Genomic DNA, 21,589 nt, shown 5'->3' on the forward strand with positions numbered 1-21,589 from the left:
AGCAGCAGTCACAAAAACAACAGCTGGAAAAACTAGCCCCTCACTTGCTAAATGTGAGGCTCAGAAAAAATGTCTGCATCAGAAGATGCACCTTCCACACAGATAATACCAAAACAGTCTATAGAATCAAAAAGTCAATATCCAGTTGTCTGAACAACTGGTAATTCATGGATCAGAGCCTATACCAATTATTCTGAAGGGTTCACATGGAAGCTATGGATGTAGAGTTGCAGTTAGTTCACCTCTGACAGTTAATATGGGTGGGTCAAAATGGCTTACAAAACATTTGCCAGATTTTACAAAATCATACCTGTACAGCCTATTCATAAATTAATGCCACATAAATGCATAAATGTCTGTCTTTAGCTAGCAATGGCTCAAAAATATTTTTCATCAGTATCATGTACTTGTCACATGCATCACCCTGTTCTAACCGGCATGAACACACTGAACCAGCATGAGAAGCCCATGATGGTCATTCATCCAGTTTGATTGTTAGGGTGACGTTTGACAACTATGATGACTTATTGTCACAGCTGTACACATAAGAAAGCAGGGTTTATTCAGTTTGAGTAAATGTGACAGAGTGGACTAGGCCCAGAGGCTCCTGCTGGAGGCCTCAGCATGCTGACGCATCTGTCCCAGGAGAGCAGCTTAATCCTATGAGCTAGCCTAATGGGACCATGCAGAAATGCAGCTGAGGGTTGCAGGTTAATAGAAAAGGAGCTGCACTGCAGACAAGAGTCGCTTCTTTTCCTGAAGCGGAGGAGCACAGGTAATGCTCCTGCCTGGCCAAAGGGAACTGCAGCTTAATGCAGGCAGAGATTGGTGGAGGAAGAAAGAACTCCTGGCTCTAGCTGCTTCGCCTGAATACAGAATGGCCCTGAGGTAAGGGTGAAGCACTGGTGAAGGCTGGAACTGAGAGGAAGTGGCCCAGGGAACTGAAAGCAGTTTAATTAAAGACACACAGAGTTGTGTATCTGATGCTGTTAGGTCCCTGAGCTGGGACCTGAAGTAGTGGTTGGACCATAACCCATAGGCCATTAGGGAAGTGGCCTACAATTAGACAGTGAACCCCCCACCCCGCCAGAAGGGGATCTGAAGCGTTAAGAGGCCCTGCTGTTGGACTAAAACCCTGCAAGGGGTCTGAGCTGGGCTGCGACCAGACCATGAGTGACTTGGCCAGAGGGTTGACTCAGTAGAAGCCACCAGAGAAACTGCCAGGAGGGGTCATCATACACTGTGAGGTGCAGACACACCTCCCAGAAAGCGGAATTAGTGGTGAGTGCCAAGCAGTCGCAGTAGCAAAAGAAAGTCAGATATGTTTTGGCTTACGAGAAGCTTTGCAGCAAATATTCAGAGACGCACATGCCTGTGCCTGGTAATGAAAGCTTTTTAAAAATACTATCAGCTCTCTCCTGTGAGGGCATGAAGCTTTGTGGTCAATGAAATATTATTTCATTAAAGCCTTTCAGGTTTTTGTACTGATGAATATTAGCTAGAGGCTGCTCCAGCAATAGGTAGAAAAACAGTGGCCACCGATAGGTAGTGATGAGGATGAGATTGGTGGGTCTGCCCAGGAGAGGGGATGGCCGGTAGCCTGCGCTCAGAAGCAGGAAGCAGCTCCCAGCAGAGCTGCTGAGGAAGTGCTTCAGCCCCTCCCAAGCCACGCTCTGCTCTTGGCATGGGTAAAATTGCATTTGTGTTGCAGGTGCTGAGTGGCTTGTGACTGCACTCCGAGTGCTGCCACTGGCACTTCAGACACAAGTGCAGCAACTACCCAGCTCCAAGTTCTTGCCCCACACTCATGGCTGCTCTGTGTTTGGTCCCTGACATGGCCACTGCAGACGTGTTGTGGCCATTGCTTCAGCTCCACGTCTGGGTTGCTACTGCACAGGCTACAAACTAGACTGTGAGGAACTCATCTGTGGGAGCAGACTGGGCTAAGCAGGCCACTTATCCAGTTATAAACCAGTTATAAGTCCTGCTTTTGTAATATTTGCTCTCCAGCCAGCGCTGACCCAAAGTGAAGGTGGTTTCATCTGGCATGAGATGGGGGATGTCATAATGGACGTTGTGCTGCTCTGCACCCCATGCGTGCCTGGACAGGCTGGCCGGGGTGAAGCAACACATCTTCAAAATGGTGCTCCCTGTGCAGCATGCTGTGCCCTTGCACACACAAGCTGCTGGGGGTGGAGTCACTCCAGGAAGAGCAGGAATCCGGTGTTCCTGGAAGTACCAAAATCTGTCCAGTATTACAGGCACGCGGACGTGTCAAGGGTCACTCACTGGCCCTGAAGCCTGTGCACCAGCATGCCCTCTCTCACTTTCTGAGTAAATATATAAAGATTTAAAATGTTTTTTCTCCACCGGGCAATCCAAGAGACAACAATATATCAGCGTGTCAAGCATACAGCTGAGAGCTTTGGAGAGCTGCTTCCCAAGCTTGTGTACTATAGTAACCTGTGAGATTACCAGCCTGCATTCTATACACACACAGAAGAGGAGGCTAAACAAAGGCTTTTTGACAGCCAAACATGCAAGTTCATTTAAAGAACAAGCAGGAGTTGACTGAAAAATTGCAGGTTCTGTAAAATATGTTCAAAATTTAAACCACACTGGACAAATTCATGACCCTTCATTGCCCTGGTATCAGGAAAGACTTCTTTCTTTTAAATGTACACTGTGTTCCTGGGAGCTGTCCTGTGGGTATCAAGGAGAAAAAGATGTAATTCTGTGTCTGGAAAGTGAAATATATCACACAACTATCAGAGCAGCTATGAATTCCTTTTATACCTCTAGCAAATCCCCTCTCAGATAAAGTACTTGAGCGTGTTTAATAAATTACTGTTGATTTATTATTAACCCTATTCAGGGCACTTGGGTTCCCCAGCAGTAATTTGTTTGACTTTTTTATATCCATAATACAATAATTTATACCTAGTACTCCACCTGCAATTTTTTTTTCAGAAAAGTTTTGATTTTTTATGAAATTTTTATTGGCCCAAGGTTTTGTTTTCTGTATGGTTTTCAGTGGTTAAAATTAGTTTAGCTGCTACCTTTTTACAAGGCAACAAGATTAGTTAAAATACAGTATTACATATACAAAGTTATACAGACACAAGCACATAGAGAATTGGGCTTGTTTAGTTTGGAAAAGAGAAGATTGAGGGGGGACATGATAGCAGTTTTCAGGTATCTAAAAGGGTTTCATAAGGCAGAGGGAGGGAACTTGTTCTTCCTTGCCTCTGAGGATAGAACAAGAGGCAATGGACTTAAATTGCAGCAGGGGAGGTTCAGGTTGGACATTAGGAAAAAGTTCCTAACTGTCAGGGTGATCAAACACCGGAATGAATTGCCAAGGGAGGTGGTAGAATCTCCATCACTGGAGATATTTAAGAAGAGGTTAGATAGATGGCTTTCAGGGATGGTCTAGAAAGTGCTTGGTCCTGCCGTGGGGGCAGGGGGCTGGACTCGATTTACCTCATTTGCATACCTCCTTCGAAGGAGAAATGCAAGTATAGACACACCCTACAAAGAAAATCCATTCACTGTGTCTACACGAGCCCCTACCTTTTGGAAGTCGCATGTTAATAAGCAGGTTCGAAAGATGCTAATGAGGCACTGCAATGAATATGCAACGCCTGATTAGCATAATGGCAGCCACAGTGATTCGAAAGTGCGGCTTTTGGAATCACGCACCGCCCGTGGAGATGGGACCTTCTGAAAGGACCCCCCCAATCTTCAAAAGCCCTTCCTCCTAACACCAGATAGGAAGAAGTGCTGTCAAAAACTGGGGGGGGTCCTTTCGGAAGGTCCCGTCTCCACAGGCGGTGCGCGATTCAAAAAGACGCACTTTCGAATCATGACAACCACCATTATGCTAATGAGGTGCTGCATATTCATTGCAGTGCCTCATTAGCATCTTTCAAACCTGCTCATTAACATGCCCCTTCCGAAAGGAAGGGACTCGTATAGACCCAGCCATTATTAACACCAGTGCTTGTCAAAATCTGGTTACGCTGTTTTACGGTCTTTTAACTTGCAACTTCCCATTTTTATATTTAACTTCTGGTTTTATATATTATACCTTGTTTATATTGAAAATATATTTTCCCGGAGGACATGTGCAGAAGTGAAAATGACAGATGTTTGCTCTGGAAAAAAATGCAGACCACGTGAGTCCCGTGTTGAAAGGAATCCTCCCTAACAGCCAGACTACCAAATATTATGCATCTGCAAGGCAATGTTAATATAAATATGGGTAAAAATAATTCAGTTTAGATAAAGAACATGTGTGTATTCATGAAATGTCCATGCCACATCATCCACAACACTGCTGGTGCTTCACTGTTTTCTAAAGCGTCAGTATTTGATGTTGCAGGTGTATGTATAGAATGCTACTATTACTATGACAAAAGTACAGAAAAGTCATTCTTGGAGTTCTATAGTTTCTGTGATGTTGAATAAATGACAGGGATGCTTTACAGGGTGGGCCCTCTATGGGAATATAGCAATTACTCTCTCTTTTCAGCTTTGAGGGCAAGATACTTAAAGCCGGACACTGACTGATAGAGAATATGGTGCCACTGGAGTCAATGACTTGCCCCTCCCAGCTTTCAACATCCACATCAGGAATGATAATGTACAGAAACCTGTGGGAGAGCACTTCAATCTCCCTAGACACTCAGTAACAGATTTAAAAGTAGCAGTCCTAAAACAAAGACATTTCAAAAATCAAATGGAGAGAGAAATCTTTGAGCTGCAATTTATTTGCAAATTTAACTCCATCAACCAAGGATTAAACAGAGACTGATAGTGGCCGGCCCCTTACAAAATCAGCTTCTCTCCCCTGGGTGTTAATATCTCCCCATTAGACTTTGACAATGGGCTACATCCCCCTGGCCGCGACTACACGTGCACGCTACTTCGAAGTAGCGGCGCCAACTTCGAAATAGCGCCCGTCACGGCTACACGTGTTGGGCGCTATTTCGAGGTTGAAATCGACGTTAGGCGGCAAGACGTCGAAGTCGCTAACCCCATGAGGGGATGGGAATAGCACCCTACTTCGAAGTTGAACGTCGAAGTAGGGCACGTATAGACGATCCGCGTCCCGCAACATCGAAATAGTGGGGTCTGCCATGGCGGCCATCAGCTGAGGGGTTGAGAGACGCTCTCTCTCCAGCCCCTGCGGGGCTCTATGGTCACCGTGTGCAGCAGCCCTTAGCCCAGGGCTTCTGGCTGCTGCTGCTGCAGCTGGGGATCCATGCTGCATGCACAGGGTCTGCAACCAGTTGTCGGCTCTGTGGATCTTGTGTTGTTAAGTGCAACTGTGTCTGGGAGGGGCCCTTTAAGGGAGCAGCTTGCTGTTGAGTCTGCCCTGTGACCCTGTCTACAGCTGTTCCTGGCACCCTTATTTCGATGTGTGCTACTTTGGTGTGTAGACGTTCCCTCGCAGCACCTATTTCGATGCGGTGCTGCCCAACGTCGAAGTTGAACGTCGACGTTGCCAGCCCTGGAGGACGTGTAGACGTTATTCATCGAAATAGACTATTTCGATGTAGCGTGCACGTGTAGACGTAGCCCCTGTGCGATCTGGCTTGTTTTTTCCTCTTTTGATACATACCACTGATAATGGGCCATTTCCACCTTGCTGAATAGACTGTGTCAGCTCTGGCCCTCCCTTTCACTGGGACCCCAATCTTTAAATACCCACCGCCCCACTCATGCATCTGATGAAGCAAGTCTTTGCGCACGAAAGCTTATGCTCCAAAATATCCGTTAGTCTATAAGGTGCCACAGGACTTCTTGTTGTTAACATCCACATCAGTTATGCTATGATAAGCTTTCCGTGTTTCTTGTAGCATTTCCTCACACCACCACAGGATCTCTGACCATGGGCAAGCTGGCTGCAGAGCACTGAGCTGAGAGTTTGGCATCTGCACACAATGTCCAGCCCATCAAAGCTGGTGCATGAGATCATTGCTTCAATGTTGGTGACACTGGCTTCAGCAAGATTGCTGGTGTAATCTTGCCACTTCAGAAAAAGCTCTTCCAGAAGGACACTCTCCAGACTGTTAAGGTGCTGTCTGTCAATAGTTCACACAGGTTTCACATCCATAAAGGAGTGTGGGAACAATACTTGTCTTGTAGACCTGGATCTTGGTGACTCATGGTTCAGGAGTAACTCAAAATGTTTCTTCCATCTGACTTTGCTGGCTTTACTTTATACATTGACCCATCTTAGGCTCAGAATGCTGTGCGTCCATGGGAGCATGCACCGTAAATGGCCCTTATTGCTTGGAAAGTTCCTCATGTCATGCTTATCAGCATAAAGCTCAATTTCCTTTGCCTTGAGTTGCTAACATGACTTTCAACACTTGTTTTTTTATCAGGGATATTAAAGTACATTTCTGCACAGGTCTTGACACGTCTTGACCAACATTCCCAAGGAGGAAAAGATTATTCTCTTTGAAGATTTTAATGCTAGAGGTGGGCAGGAGTTGGATCTCTGGAATGGCATATTAGATATTCACACATAGTCCAGAATCTTGGCATAATTTAGCCTTTAAATCCTGCTGAACACTTGAAGTTGCTTCTGTGTTTTACACAGAGGACATGAGGTTGGGTAATTGTAACTTATAACCACAAACTTGCTAAGTTGTAAAATAACTTCCCCTTTTACATTTTTCTTCTATTCTGTATGCTTTATATTTATAACACAGATACAATAGAGCAACCTATAGTGTTTGATTCAGTATGATAAGACACAATGTTAAATAAATCTAAAAAGATGTTCAATTACGATTTTAAGAAACTATATCAGAAAATTAAAGTTCTCTAAAGACACTCTGTAGCAGACCCCTTAGTTTGAGGAAGTTTCATTGTGTGATCACGAACCATTGCAAATAGTTCAGCCCATGATGTCTATTTTGTACACAAGGAAAGCAATATGAAACATACAACTGATCTTTAACAAAGATATTGTGGTAAGGCTAACCTTGTTCCTGGGCTCCAGGCCTCTGTTCAGTCCACTGGCCCCACAGCCAGGATGCTGTTGCCCTTCTTGAGAGGAGGGGGATGGTGGTCTGGGGGGAACCTGGGCCCCACCCACTCATTCTGGGTTCTGGCCCAGGGACCTGTGTGGCTGCTACTGGTGAGGAAAGGCTTACCTCGCCCTGGACATCTCAGCTCTTCTCCCTGAGCCACTTCCCCAGACAACCCCCCACCCCTGTACCTCTTCCAGGTAGTGGCAGCAGCAGCACATTCCCCCTCCTAGATTGGCTCCCCCCCATGTGATCAGTTCTTTCTGGCCTCAAGTCAAATCTCAGGGCTGCCTGAACAGGGGCCCCAGCCCCTCACCAGTGAAAACTCCTCCTCTCCTTTGCTGTTCCTAGGAAACTCCCCTTGCTTTTCTCCACGCACCTTCTATGCTCTCCTCAATCAACCCCCACCCTACTGGGCAAAGGGTTTTTTAATGGCAGTCTTAAGTGGGACCAGCTGGCCCCAATTGACCCTGGGCAGCCTCCTCCCCAGCTGCTCCCACTCCATTTGTTTGTCAGATCAACACAGCCCTGCTTTTCCCTCTTGTACTCACTCCCCTACCTTACCCTGTCACAACATATAAACAAGGTTTGTGTTTTGTATTAAAGAACTTGGTTTATTTGTAACCCTTCTGCCAGAAGGAGTCGGCAGCAACCAGGGCTGGGTTCAACATCTAGGGGTTCCTTTTCATCCATCTCACATAGAACCGGCTTGAGCCCCCACCCAGTAGCCTGGGAAATTCTCACACTGCTGGGTGCCTTGGTGAGACAGTGCTTCCCCACTCACAAGCACAGAGTCTAAGTGTAGAAAAGAAACTTTTAATGAAAGAGGCTGAAAAGTCAATTGGCATAAGCTTGGGAAAATACCACACCCAGAGTTCATAACCAACCCTCAAGTAACTGTCCCAGCTGAAATGGAATGAGCAGCGTCCTTCACTAGTCTAATGCTGTACCAACCAATCCACACACCCAAATTCTCTTCGTACCCACCTTTCAAATGCCCCACTTATGACTCGGTGCAGTCCATGCAGGCCCTGATACGTCACATTGATACATTCCCTCATTGAACCTGAGGCAATGCCCCCTTGTTATGGCTTCTTTGATTGTAGGGTTAGGTCTAAAGAAGAGAAGGCAGACATGCCCGTCATTCCAGCTAGTACTAGGTCTAATAGTTCAGAGAAGTCTGTGATGAAAAAGCCTGTTGAAATGTAATATAAGCACAAAAACAGTCCACATTAGTATTCTTGAAGGGAAAGAAACACTCAACAAAAACAAGCACAGCTGAAAATATTATTGCACTGCACAAGAATGAAGGATGTGGTTTTGCTATTGGACTGTTGTAAATACTGCATTATCTCCAACTCTGATTCAAACTGTTGTTCAGAAAGGACCACTTAGGAATCCAGACATATTTCCCATTGACAAGAAAAGAGATTTTTCAAATTCTATATTAAAATTAACCAAAAAACCTGCCAAGATTTCTAACGGGCTGCCTTGTGTGGAGTAAAAATACAGAATCGCTCGTTTGTTTCTCTTGTAGATTATCCAGTTCAAATGTTATTTCTTGCAAATAGATTTTGGCAAATGATAATAGCTGGAAAAAAGGAACTGTCATGGCACAAACTGTACGACAAAGAGCATGCTCATGAAGTCAAGTGATCACCAAAAGCAATGTTATCTGAAATGGCGAGACTTAGAGAGAAGACTTGCCCGAGAAACTGATATAAATTCACAGCTAGATAGAGAAATAGAACTAAAGTGAAGTACTGAAGGGATTTGCCTAACCATCTATTGTCAGTGACATTATTCCTGGGTGAGAGAGGACTTGCTTACAGGGGGATTTGAAACAAAACTGGAGACTGTCAATGTGATGTTACGGATTTTTACAATAAATATAAAACCATTTCTGAAACCACTGTATAAAGTTTGCACCAAATCTTGCACCAAGTGGGCCAAGCGAGCTGTCTAATGAAAGCTGGTGATTCACTGAATCTGTTTATACTGCTTCTGTATATCTGTCCCTTGTGTGTATACAAAGTTATAGATATTGGCTCTATGCCTGTATTAGAGATAAGGATCACAATGGAAAGTATGTTGCCTCCCAGTCAGGTGACATAGGCTGAATAAAGGAACAGAGATTCAGAATTGGAATCCACAACTTAGGAGGAGGAGTTGCGCTCTATGTGAGGAAGCAGTATGATTGCTCAGAGCTCCAGTATAAGGAGGGAGAAAATCCAGTTGAGTGTCTTTGGGTTAAGCTTAGAGGTGGAAGTAACAGAGGTGATGTTGGTGTGTGCTATAGACCGCCAGATCAGGGAGATGAGATAAATCAGGCTTTCTTCAGTCAGCTTAGTGAAGCTTCCAAATCACAGGCCCTGATTCTCGTGGGAGACTTTAATCATCCAGACATTTGTTGGGAGACCAATACATCAGCACACAGACAATCTAGGAAGTTTTTGGAGACTACTGGGGATAACTTCTTGGTACAAGTGCTGAAAGAACTGACCAAGGGGCATGCGCAACCTGACCTGTTGCTCACAAACAGGGAAGAACTAGTGGAAGAAATAGAAGTGGGAGGGAACCTGGGCTGCAGCAACCATGAGATCATAGATTTCAGGATCTGGACAAAAGGAAGAAAGGTGAGCAGTAACATACAGACCCTTGATTTCAAAAGAGCAGACTTCGACTCCCTGAGAGAACTGATGAGCAGGATCCTTGGGAAATGAAGATGAAGGGGAAAAGAGTTCAAGAGAACTGTCAGAATTTTAAAGAAGTCTTACTGAAGGCACAGGAACAAACCATCCCACTGAATAGTAAGAAATGCAAACATGGTAGCCAACCAGCTTGATTAAACAGGGAAATCCTTAGTCAGCTTAAACTCAAAAAAGATACGAACAAGAAATGAAAATGTGGACAGTTGACTAAGGAGGAGTATAAACATATGGCTGGAGAATGCCGGGCAGTAATCAGGAAAGCGAAAGCACAATTGGAACTGCAGCTGGCAAGGGATGCGAAGAGTAACAAGAAGGGTTTCTACAGGCATGTGAACAATAAGCAGGTTATCAGAGAAGGTGTGCGGCTGTTACCAGATGAGGGAGGTAACCTAGTGACAGATGATGCAGGAAAAGCTGAAGTACTCAATGCTTTTTTTGCCTCAGTCTTCATGGACAAAGTCAACTTCCACATGACAGTCCTAGACAATGCAGTATGGGAAGGTGGAGGGCAGCCATCTGTGGGGAAGGAACAAGTTCTGAGCTATCTAGAAAACTTAGATGTACATAAGTCCATGGGACTGGATTTAATGCACCCAAGGATACTGAGGGAATCGGGAGAGGTCATTGCTGAACCTTTGGCCATTATCTTTGAAGATTCTTGGAGATCGGGGGAGATACTGGATGACTGGCAAAAGGCAAACATAGTGCCCATCTTTAAAAAAGGAAAGAAGGACAATCCAGGGAACTATAGACCAGTCAGCCTTACCTCAATTCCTGAGAAAATAATGGAGGGAATCCTCAAGGAATCCATTTTGGAGCACTTGAAAGAGGGGAAAGTGATCAAAAGTAGCCAACATGGATTCACCAGGGGCAAGTCCTGCCTGACCAATCTGATTTGCTTCTATGATGAGGAAACAGGCTCTGTGGACATGGGGAAGTCAGTGGATGTGATATAACTTGACTTCAGCAAGGCTTTTGATATGGTCTCCCACAACATTCTTGTCCATAAATTAAGAAAATATGGATTGGATCCTTGGACTATAAAATGGATAGAAAGCTGGCTTGATGGTCGGGCCCAACAGCTAGTGGTCAATGGCTCAATATCTGGATGGCGGTCGGTTTCAAGCGGAATGCCGCAAGGCTCAGTTCTGGGGCTGGTGTTATACAACATCTTTATTAATTACCTAGATGAGGGACTGGATTGCACCCTCAGCAAGTTTGCAGATGACACAAAACTAGGGGGAGAGGTAAATATGTTGGAGGGTAGAGAGAGAATCCAGAGTGACCTGGATGAATTGGAGGACTAGGCCAAAAGACATCTGATGCGGTTCAATAAGGAGAAGTGTAGAGTCCTGCACCTGGGGCAGAAGAATCCCAAGCATTGTTATAGGCTGGGGACCGACTGGCTCAGCAGTAGTACTATGGAAAGGGACCTAGGGGTTATGGTGGATGAAGTGCTGGATATGAGTAAACAGTGTGCCCTTGTAGCCAAGAAGGCTAACAGCATACTAGGGTGAATTAGGAGGAGCATTTCGAGCAGATCTAGAGAAGTAGGTATTCCCCTCTATTCAGCACTGGTGAGGCTGCATCTGGAATATTGTGTCCAGTTTTGGCCCCCCAGTATAAAAAGGATGTGGATTTGCTGCAGTAGGTTCAGTGGAGGGCAACGAAAATGATTAAAGGGCTGGAGCGCACGACCTATGAGGATAAGCTGAGGGATTTAGGCTTGTTTAATTTACAGAAGAGAAGACTTCAAATTTCTGAAGGGGAGCTCTAAAGAAGAGGGTGAGAAACTGTTCTCAGTGGTGTCAGATGGCAGAACAAGGAGTAATTGTCTGAAGTTAAAGAGGGAGAGGTGTAGGTTGGATATTAGGAAAAACTACTTCACCAAGAGGGTGGTGAAGCATTGGAATGCGTTGCCTAGGGAGGTGGTGGATTCTCCATCCCTTGTGGTTTTTAAGTCCCGGCTTGACAAGATCCTGGCTGGGGTGAGTTAGTGGTGGTTGATCCTGCTTGAAGCAGGGGGCTGGACTAGATGACTTCCTGATGTCCCATCCAGCCCTATGATTCTGTGATTCTGTGACCCAGAGGAACCAGGCCTGTACCTGACCAGGCTGAGGAGACAGGGAGATCAGGAAGTGGCCCAGGGATAGCAGGGTTGGTGTTTCAATGTGGATTCCTGCTGACCCTTGCAGCACACTGCTGCTGTTAACAGGGCCATGTGCTGGGGTGCAGGGCAGTGGGTGGGCCTGCACCTTGCCTGCCACCCCTAACCTGTGTGTGGCAGTCTCACCACTCTCACTGGTCTAGGTGTATGCCTGGGTTGCCTAACACTCTCTGCTTTGTGAGGGGCCTGTGCTTATTGACTGTTTGCTGCCCTACCTCGCACCAGGGACTGGGCTTACTGACTCTATACTGACTCTGTTTGTATTCCCCACCTTGCACCAGGGCCTGGGCATATATTCTGCACTGAGCTGCTTGTTTGTTTCCCTGCCTTGTATCAGGGCCTAGGCTTCGTGACTGTTTATTTACTGCCATGCCTTGCACCAGGGCCTGGGCCTTTTGACTTTGTATTGTACTGTGTTGCCTGCCTGGGAGCCAGGAGTGGGTCCACTGAGGCCTTCACATAGTCCTGAGCCCCAGGACCGATCTGTGTAGGTGGCCACTTACTGAGAAAAGTGGCCAACATGGGGGCAATGTTCTGATGGAGCCAATAATGTGTCCAGCAAAGGACTGAGAATGGAATTTGTGCAGTGTGCTACACATTCCCAGAATACGCCCAGTCAAATGTCTACCGTTCCAAACTATTTTATCTTATTTAAAAAATAGATACGGGGTTACAAGACAAGTATGCAGGGACTGGGGGAGGGACAGCAATCTATTCTGTGCACCACCAAAACTTATACAAACATTCCACTTCTGTAGCTGACAGCTTCTTCATAGCTCCTCTGCAATCCCCCCGCCACCCGAACTGTCTGTGTCTGCCACTTAAATGATTATCAAAACAAAAACCAGAAAGCAGCATTCACAATACTCAAGTTTCAAAAGAGGAAGTAGTACTGGAGAGATCAAAGGCTACAACAGAGGACCTATGTAGAGTCTATAAAGTGGATGAAAAGGGTTTATTAGAAACACTTGGCTGATTAAAGACAAGCGAATAGGAAACTAAGAAAATAAACAAAAGGACAAGTCATTTCTACAAAGAGCTTTTATTTTCAAGTAACTTATCCTTGAGTTTTTTTAAGAATCCAGATTTCATGCATTTGAAACAAAGATAGCATAATCCATTAACTGCTAACCTATGGTCCTGATTTGCTAAGGGTCACAAAGATATATTTATGTCATACCTATATTTCTGACAGTTAACAAAATACTAATATATAATATTTAATACAATATTACTTCTAACTAGGTCCTGCTATGCTAGGTTGCAGGTCTGGAGTCCAAACCCTTGCTAAAAAACATTTCTTCAAAAGTAATGGGAACTCACTGTATCATCCATTGGCAAGTACTAGCAACTAAAACTTTACCTATTTCTTTGAATTAGGTACTTAGTAATGTTATTGAAGCTGTACATTTTATTAAGTCCAACACACTCAGAACTGGCATACTTCAAAGCCTTTCTTTGGAACTCGGTTCTTAGCATGAAGTATTATTGTTTCATACTCAAGTAAGGTGGCTGTCAAAAAGCAAAGTCCTAAATTGGATGTTTGAGTTACGAAATCAACTTAGAACTTTTTTTTTGTCACAGAGCAAAACAGAGTTTGAATATTTGGTTACAGGAAACAAGAGTTTGTATAAAACAGCATTTTTGGACTACTAAATTATTTAAATGTGTCACTTCAAGGACCAAATTCTACAATTATCGGAGAAAACACAATCACAGAATCGCAGAATCATAGGGCTGGAAGGGACCTCAGGAGGTCAGCTAGTCCAGCCCCCTGCTTCAAGCAGGATCAACCCCTACTAAGTCATCCCGGCCAGGACCTTGTCCAGCCGGGACTTGTAAACCTCAAGGGATGGAGAATCCACCACCTCTCTAGGCAATGCATTCCAATGCTTCACCACCCGCCTGGTGAAGAAGTTTTTCCTAATATCTAACCTACACCTTTCCTTCTTCAACTTCTGACCATTACTCCTTGTTCTGCCATCTGACACCACTGAGAACAGTTTCTCACCCTCCTTTTTAGAGCTCCCCTTCAGGAAGTTGAAGGCCACGATTAAATCACCTCTAAATCTTCTCTTCTGTAAACTAAACAAGCCCAAATCCCTCAGCCTATTCTCATAGGTCTCGTGCTCCAGACCCTTAATCATTTTTGTTGCCCTTCGCTGAACCTGCTCTACCAAATCCACATCCTTTTTATACTGGGGGGCCCAAAACTGGACATAATATTACAGATGCGGCCTCACCAGTGCCGAATAAAGAGGAATAACTACTTCTCTAGATCTGCTCAAAATGCTCCTGCTAATGCACCCCAGTATGCCGTTAGCTTTCTTGGCTACAAGGGCACACTGTTTACTCATATCCAGCATTTCATCCACCATAACCCCTAGGTCCCTTTTCATCGTACTACTGCCGAGCCAGTCGGTCCCCAGCCTGTAATAATGTTTGGGATTCTTCTGCTCCAGGTGCAGGACTCTACACTTCTCCTTATTGAACCGCATCAGATTTCTTGTGGCCCAGTCCTCCAATTTATCCAGGTCCCTCTGGATTCTCTCTCTACCCTCCAACATATCTACCTCTCCCCCTAGCTTTGTGTCATCCGCAAACTTGCTGAGGGTGAAACCCAGTCCCTCATCCAGGTCATTAATAAAGATGTTGAATAACACCAGCCCCAGAACCAAGCCTTGCGGCACTCCGCTTGAAACAGACCGCCATCCAGATATTGAGCCATTGACCACTAGCCATTGGGCCCGACCACCAAGCCAGCTTTCTCTCCATCTTATAGTCCAAGGATCCAATCCATATTTCCTTAATATATGGACAAGAATGTTGTGGGAGACCATATCAAAAGCCTTGCTGAAGTCAAGGTATATCACATCCACTGACTTCCTCATGTCCACAGAGCTCGTTACCTCATCATAGAAGCTAATCAGATTGGTCAGGCAGGACTTGCCCCTGGTGAATCCATGTTGGCTACTTTTGATCACTTTCCCCTCTTCCAAGTGCTTCAAAATGGATTCCTTGAGGATTCCCTCCATTATTTTCCCAGGGATTGAGGGAAGGCTGACTGGTCTATAGTTCCCTGGATTGTCCTTCTTTCCATTTTTAAAGATGGGCACTACGTTTGCCTTCTTCCAGTCATCCGGTATCTCCCCCTATCTCCAAGAGTCTTCAAGGATAATGGCCAAAGGTTCAGCAATGACCTCTGCCAATTCCCTCAGTACCCTGGGATGCATTAAATCCAGACCCATGGGATTGTGCACATCTAGTTTTTCTAGATAGCTCAGAACTTGTTCCTTCCCCACAGATGGCTGCCCTCCACCTTCCCATACTGCATCATCTAGGACCATCATTGGTAAGTTGACTTTGTCCGTGAAGACTGAGGCAAAAAAAGCATTGAGTACTTCAGCTTTTCCTGCATCATCTGTCACTAGGTTACCTCCCTCATCCAGTAATGGTCCCACACCTTCTCTGATAACCTGTTTATTGTTCACATGCCTGTAGAAACCCTTTTTGTTACTCTTCACATCCCTTGACAGCTGTAGTTCCAATTAGGCTTTTGCTTTCCTGATTACTGCCCGGCATTCTCCAGCCATATGTTTATACTCCTCCTTAGTCAACTGTCCATGTTTCCATTTCTTGTATGCATCCTTTTTGAATTTAAGCTGAATAAGGATTTCCCTGTTAAGCCAAGCTGGTTGCCTACCATGTTTGCATTTCTTACTACACAGAGGGATTGTTTGTTCCTGTCCTTCAGTAAGACTTCTTTAAAATACTTCCAGTTCTCTTCAACTGTTTTCCCCTTCATCTTCATTTCTCAAGGGATCCTACTCATCCGGTCTCTTAGGGAGTCAAAGTCTGCTCTTCTGGGCTACGTCTACACGTGCAGCCAACATCGAAATAGCTTATTTCAATGTTGCGACATTGAAATAGTCTATTTCGATGAATAACGTCTACACGTCCTCCAGGGCCAGCAACGTCGATGTTCAACTTCGACGTTGCTCAGCCCAACATCGAAATAGGCGCAGCGAGGGAATGTCTACATGCCAAAGTAGCACACATCGAAATAGGGATGCCAGGCACAGCTGCAGACAGGGTCACAGGGCAGACTCAACAGCAAGCCGCTCCCTTAAAGGGCCCCTCCCAGACACAGTTGCACTAAACAACACAAGATACACAGAGCTGACAACTGGTTGCAGACCCTGTGCCTGCAGCATAGATCCCCAGCTGCCGCAGAAGCAGCCAGAAGCCCTGGGCTAAGGGCTGCTGCCCACGGTGACCATAGAGCCCCGCAGGGGCTGGAGAGAGAGCATCTCTCAACCCCCCAGCTGATGGCCGCCATGGAGGACCCAGCAATTTCGACGTTGCGGGACGCGGATCGTCTACACTGTCTCTACTTCGACGTTGAACATCGAAGTAGGGCGCTATTCCTATCTCCTCATGAGGTTAGCGGCTTCGACGTCTCGCCGCCTAACGTCGAAGTTAACTTCGAAATAGCGCCCGACGCATGTAGACGTGACGGGCGCTATGTCGAAGTTGGTGCCGCTACTTCGAAGTAGCGTGCACGTGTAGACGCAGCCCTGAAATCAAGGGTCTGTATGTTACTGCTCACCTTTCTTCCTTTTGTCCGGATCCTGAAATCTACGATCTCATGGTTGCTGCAGCCCAGGTTCCCTCCCACTTCTATTTCTTCCACTAGTTCTTCCCTGTTTGTGAGCAACAGGTCAAGTTGCACATGGCCCCTGGTTGGTTCCTTCAGCACTTGTACCAAGAAGTTATCCCCAATAGTCTCCAAAAACTTCCTAGATTGTCTGTGTGCTGATGTATTGGTCTCCCAACAAATGTCTGGATGATTAAAGTCTCCCACGAGAATCAGGGCCTGTGATTTGGAAGCTTCACTAAGCTGACTGAAGAAAGCCTGATTTATCTCATCTCCCTGATCTGGCGGTCTATAGCACACACCAACATCACCTCTGTTATTTCCACCTCTAAGCTTAACCCAAAGACACTCAACTGGATTTTCTCCTTCCTCATACTGGAGCTCTGAGCAATCATACTGCTCCCTCACATAGAGCGCAACTCCTCCTCCTTTTCTCCCCGTCTGTCCTTCCTAACAATTTATAACCTTCCATGACCGTGCTCCAGTTATGCGAATCGTCCCAAGTCTCCATTATTCCAACCACCTCATACTTGTATGACTGTGCCAGGGCCTCTGATTCTTCCTGTTTGTTCCCCAGGCTTCTGGCATTAGTGTACAAGCATCTTAGAGATACTTCATGATGAAATGCCCATTATGGATTTCGAAAATTTATATAAAAACATTTCCAACCCTTGCAAGCATTCTTGAAGAAAGTACAAATTACATTAATATTAGTGACAACTTGCAATTGTCAATATGGGAGCATTTGAGACATTTAAATAATGAGCTACTTCAATATTTTCCAGATACGGATGAAAAGTTGTTTGCTCTTGCAACAAATCCTTTCAGTGTGGATGTTTGTGATGTACCTGAAGTCACCCAGGAGCAATTTATTGATATGACCAATAGCAGTGATATAAAAGCAGAGTTTTCAACCATGCCAAATAATTAGCTCTGGATCAGACATAGAGTGGACTACCCACTTTTCTCGGAAGTTGTTTTAGGACTTTTACTTCCATTTCCAATGACTTTCTTGTGTGAGTCAGGCTCCTCACGTCTGCTTACAATTAAAAACAAATACTGAAAGAAATTAAACATGGAAGATCTTCAATGTGCACTCGCTACAACAACTGCTGAGGATACAACAGTTAGCAAATAAAATGCAAGTTCAAGCACCACATTGATTTAAGTTCAAGTGAAACTTCTGTTTTGTACAATACCAAATTTTACTGTTTTTTTAATAATGTGTATTTGTTTCTAATTTTGTAACACCTGTGAATGAACTTTTTAGAATACATATTGTTTTACTTTCAATTATATAAATGTTATATGTATGTTGCAAATGCAGATCCAGATGTAATTTTTACGGGGTGTAAAAATGTTCAAGGGGGGGTAAAATAGAATCAAGACTTAGGAAAAAAATGTTTCCCAGGGGAGAACCTTCCCCCAGTTTTGAATTCCCTTAGGTTGTCAAAATGGGTAACTGTCTGAAAGGCTGGGAACTGCTGCAAATAACTGTTACCATCATTTAGAGAGCAAGGTAATGCCTTTGAAATACCCAAGACAAAATGCCACTCTCACATACATGGATAGAAGATTTACCTTGCATTGCTCGGTTCCTTAACTCTATTTTTGTGTTTTGGCAAATAAAATGTACTTTTTGCATTTAAATCATTGCTTTGGAGATGAGGGGTTCAGTATGCAGGCTGTCCTGGGGAAAGACAACTATACCTCCACTCTCACCACAGCAGCTTGAGACCAGCAGAGAAGCACCTCTCCATGGCTATGTCTACACTAGAAACATCTGTCGCCAGAAGTAAGCCTTTGTCGACAAGTCGCAGAGCATCCACACAGTTAAAGCACTCGGTCAAGACTCTGTTGACAAAACACAGTCCTTCAGCCAGCAGCGTTATGCCTCCTCCCAAGCAGGCATAACAGCTGTGACAGTATTCTGTCAACAAAACTGCCTTGTAGACGCTCGGGGACCATTCTGTTGACAGGATGAGTCCTCCATGGCACTGGAAGGCACCCTTCCCCTAGGCCACAACTCTATCACACCTGCCTCCAGCTGCATTTAAAGGGACTGGCAGCCCCAGGCAGGAAGCTGGGGGTGTGGCTACAGGCCTGCTGCGTGTGGCTGCAGGAACGCCCTAGCAGCCACTCCCAGGCCCTCTAAAACAGACAGAGGCAGCTGTGGACTTTCCCGGGCCCTCCCGCAGCTCAGGGGAGGGATCCAGAGCTGCAGGAGGCAGGCCCCATCCTGGCCTGGCCTTGAAATAAAAAGTCCTGGATTCCACCGCCAAGTGCAGGAACACCCCAGGCTATGCGTGGATGGCCGAAGCTTTGGAACACAACAACTCCGCCTGCACCTTCAAGGTGTGGGTGAAGGTGAAAGAGCTCCACCAGGGCTATATGCAGGCCTGGGATGCGTGGCAGCAGTCAGGGGCAGGGCCTGTCACCTGCCCCTATTACAGGGAGCTGGCCACCTCCTCAGGGGCAAAGACGAGGCACCCAGCACTGCCCTCATGGACACCAGGGAGCTGACTCCCCCACCAGAGGGTGCCTTCCCGGAGCCCCCCCCAGCTCATTGGAGCCACTCCAGCCGTGATCTGAGCATTGGCCTGCTAAACCCGGGGTTGTGAGCTCAATCCTTGAGGAGGCCATTTAGGGATTGGGGCAAACAGACGTCAGGGATGGTGCTTGGTTCTGCCAAGAGGGCAGGGGACTAGACTAGATGACCTCCTGAGGTCCCTTCCAGTTCCAGGAGATGTGTATCTCCAATTATTTTTTTATTTTTCTTTTTTCACTATTTATACCTAAATTACTCACCATCACTTTGTATGTATAGTTGGGATTTTCCAGTGTGAATTAATTTGCCTTTATCAATATTAAATTGCATTTGCCATTTTGTTCCCCACTCACTTAGTTTTGTGAGATCTTTTTTTGAAGCTTTTCAGTCTGCTTTGTTCTTAATTATATTGAGCAGTTTAGTATCGTTGTCAGATTTCACCATCTCACTGTTTACCCCTTTCTCCGGATAATTTATAAATAGGTTGAACAGGACTGGCACCAGCATGTATCCTTGGGAATACCACTAATTACCACTCCATTCTGAAAACAGACCATTTATTCCTACCCTTTGTTTCCTGTCTTTTAATCAATTTTCAATCCATGAGAGGACCTTCCCTCTTATCCCATGACAACTTACTTTATTTAAGAGCCTTTGAGGGACCTTATCAAAGGCTTTCTGGAACTTTTAGGACGTGGCTATAGTTCCTGGAATATCAATGTGCTAATGGTCAATCTTCAGGGATTTTATTTCGCGGGCATAGTGGGGCTGCACTAAATCAGCATAATTTTTTTTTCCACTGCACACTGGTTGGATTAAACAGCCCTAAACAATAGACTTGTTTTCATGGAATGCGATGTACCACTTTTGTAGCATGTTGGTGAAGACATCCCATACTAATGCTAACAGTGGGTGGAAAATAGTGAAAATAAAAATATACAGTAGTGTAACTCTTAAATATAAGAGAACCTCAGTTATTCAAACTTTGCTGAATCGATCCCTGCCCCCACCCCCCACATATTATCTGATGTAAGAGTCAAAAGTGATGCCATCTGCGGAGATGACATATTTGCACAGATGTGCCTGTGGAATTGGAGTCATGGTGCATTAGTGTGGCAGGAGGTGTCCTACATTTCCATAAAGAGTACTGTAAATTTTATCAGCATGTCAGGTGAAAAGAGAAAAAGTGTTTTTTTCCATGGAACAAAAACTTGAAACCTTACAAAGGCTAGATAAAGGTGAAACTGTGCAAAAAGTGGTGGCAGAATATGGTTTGTGATTGGAAACGTAATAGAAGTGAAATTGAAAAGTGGTGCTCAGTTAGGGCTTCAAATGAAGGTCACAAAAAAGAGAGAGGATGAAAAAATATGAGTATGAAAAGGTGAGCGAACCTTTACTTTTGTGGATCACATAACAAAGAGAGAAAGGCATGCCAATAACTAGACCTCTCCTACAACAAAAAGCGCTGGCTGTTTCACAAGCAATTTAATGAAGAAGAATCCGTTTTTACTGCTAGTACAGGCTGGATAAATCGCTGGAAAAGATGTTGTGGAATGAGGAGCCCCTCTACTCCAATTCTAAAACAAACTTGAAACTGTTCTATTGCAGAGAAAAATAGGAAGCATGGCAAGAGACAACCCTGGCTTAACAAGGACATCTGAATGATCTAAAAATCAAAAAGGAGTCCTACAAAAAGTAGAAATTACGTCAAATTACAAAGGATGAATATAAACTAAGTAGGGGCAAAATTAGAAAAACCGAGACACAAAATTAGCTTAGACTAGTCAGAGACATAAAGGGTAACAAGAAAGCATTCTACAGATATACAACAAGAGGAAGACTAAGGACAGGGTAGGACTGTTACTCAGTGAAGAGGGGAAAACAGTAACAGAAAATGTGGAAAGGTGTTTAATGACTTCTTTCAGTTTTCACCAAGAAGGTTAATGGGATTAGCTGCCTATCATAGCAAATGCTGGAGAAAATGAGGTTGGTTCAGAAGTTAAAATGGGAAAAGAAACAATTAGAAATTAATTAGAAAAGTTATATGTCTTCAAGGGCATGATGAAATGCACAGCAGAATATGCAAGGAGCTGATTGAGGAGATACCTAATGGCTTAGCTATTAGCTTTGAAAAGCTATGGAAGGTGAGAGATTCCCAAAGACCAAAAAAGGGCAAATATACCTCCCACCTGTTCTGAGTGATTTTCCTTTTTTTTGCAAATAGTAATACTGTGTTTATCTATGTATTGTTTTTCTCTATGACTCCTTTTTGGGAGAACAGACTCCATCTTATGTCAGATGACCCCAGCACAGGCAGAGCTGGGTCAATCTGGTTCCAGGTGGATTTTCCTGCCCTTTTAGAGCTCAGAACTTTCATGCTGCTGAATTGGTAAAAAGTCAGTGCCTATCAATCAACTCCAGTTCCATCAGAGCTCCTGTCTATTCCATCACAAAGTCAGT

The 21,589-nt window shown here is 44.8% G+C and overlaps 1 long non-coding RNA gene across 1 annotated transcript in view; it reads right to left on the minus strand.

Moving 5' to 3' along the window:
• The window catches only part of LOC142024349 (uncharacterized), a 77,026-nt gene that overhangs the window by 48,024 nt on the left and 7,413 nt on the right, over window positions 1–21,589 (minus strand). Inside the window, exon 2 of the long non-coding RNA XR_012648458.1 lies at window positions 8,034–8,241. This is a non-coding gene — a long non-coding RNA (uncharacterized LOC142024349). The remainder of the gene's footprint in view (window positions 1–8,033; window positions 8,242–21,589) is intronic.

Source organism: Carettochelys insculpta, chromosome 1 (genome assembly GCF_033958435.1).
Source record: "Carettochelys insculpta isolate YL-2023 chromosome 1, ASM3395843v1, whole genome shotgun sequence".
NCBI classification, from domain to species: domain Eukaryota; kingdom Metazoa; phylum Chordata; order Testudines; family Carettochelyidae; genus Carettochelys; species Carettochelys insculpta.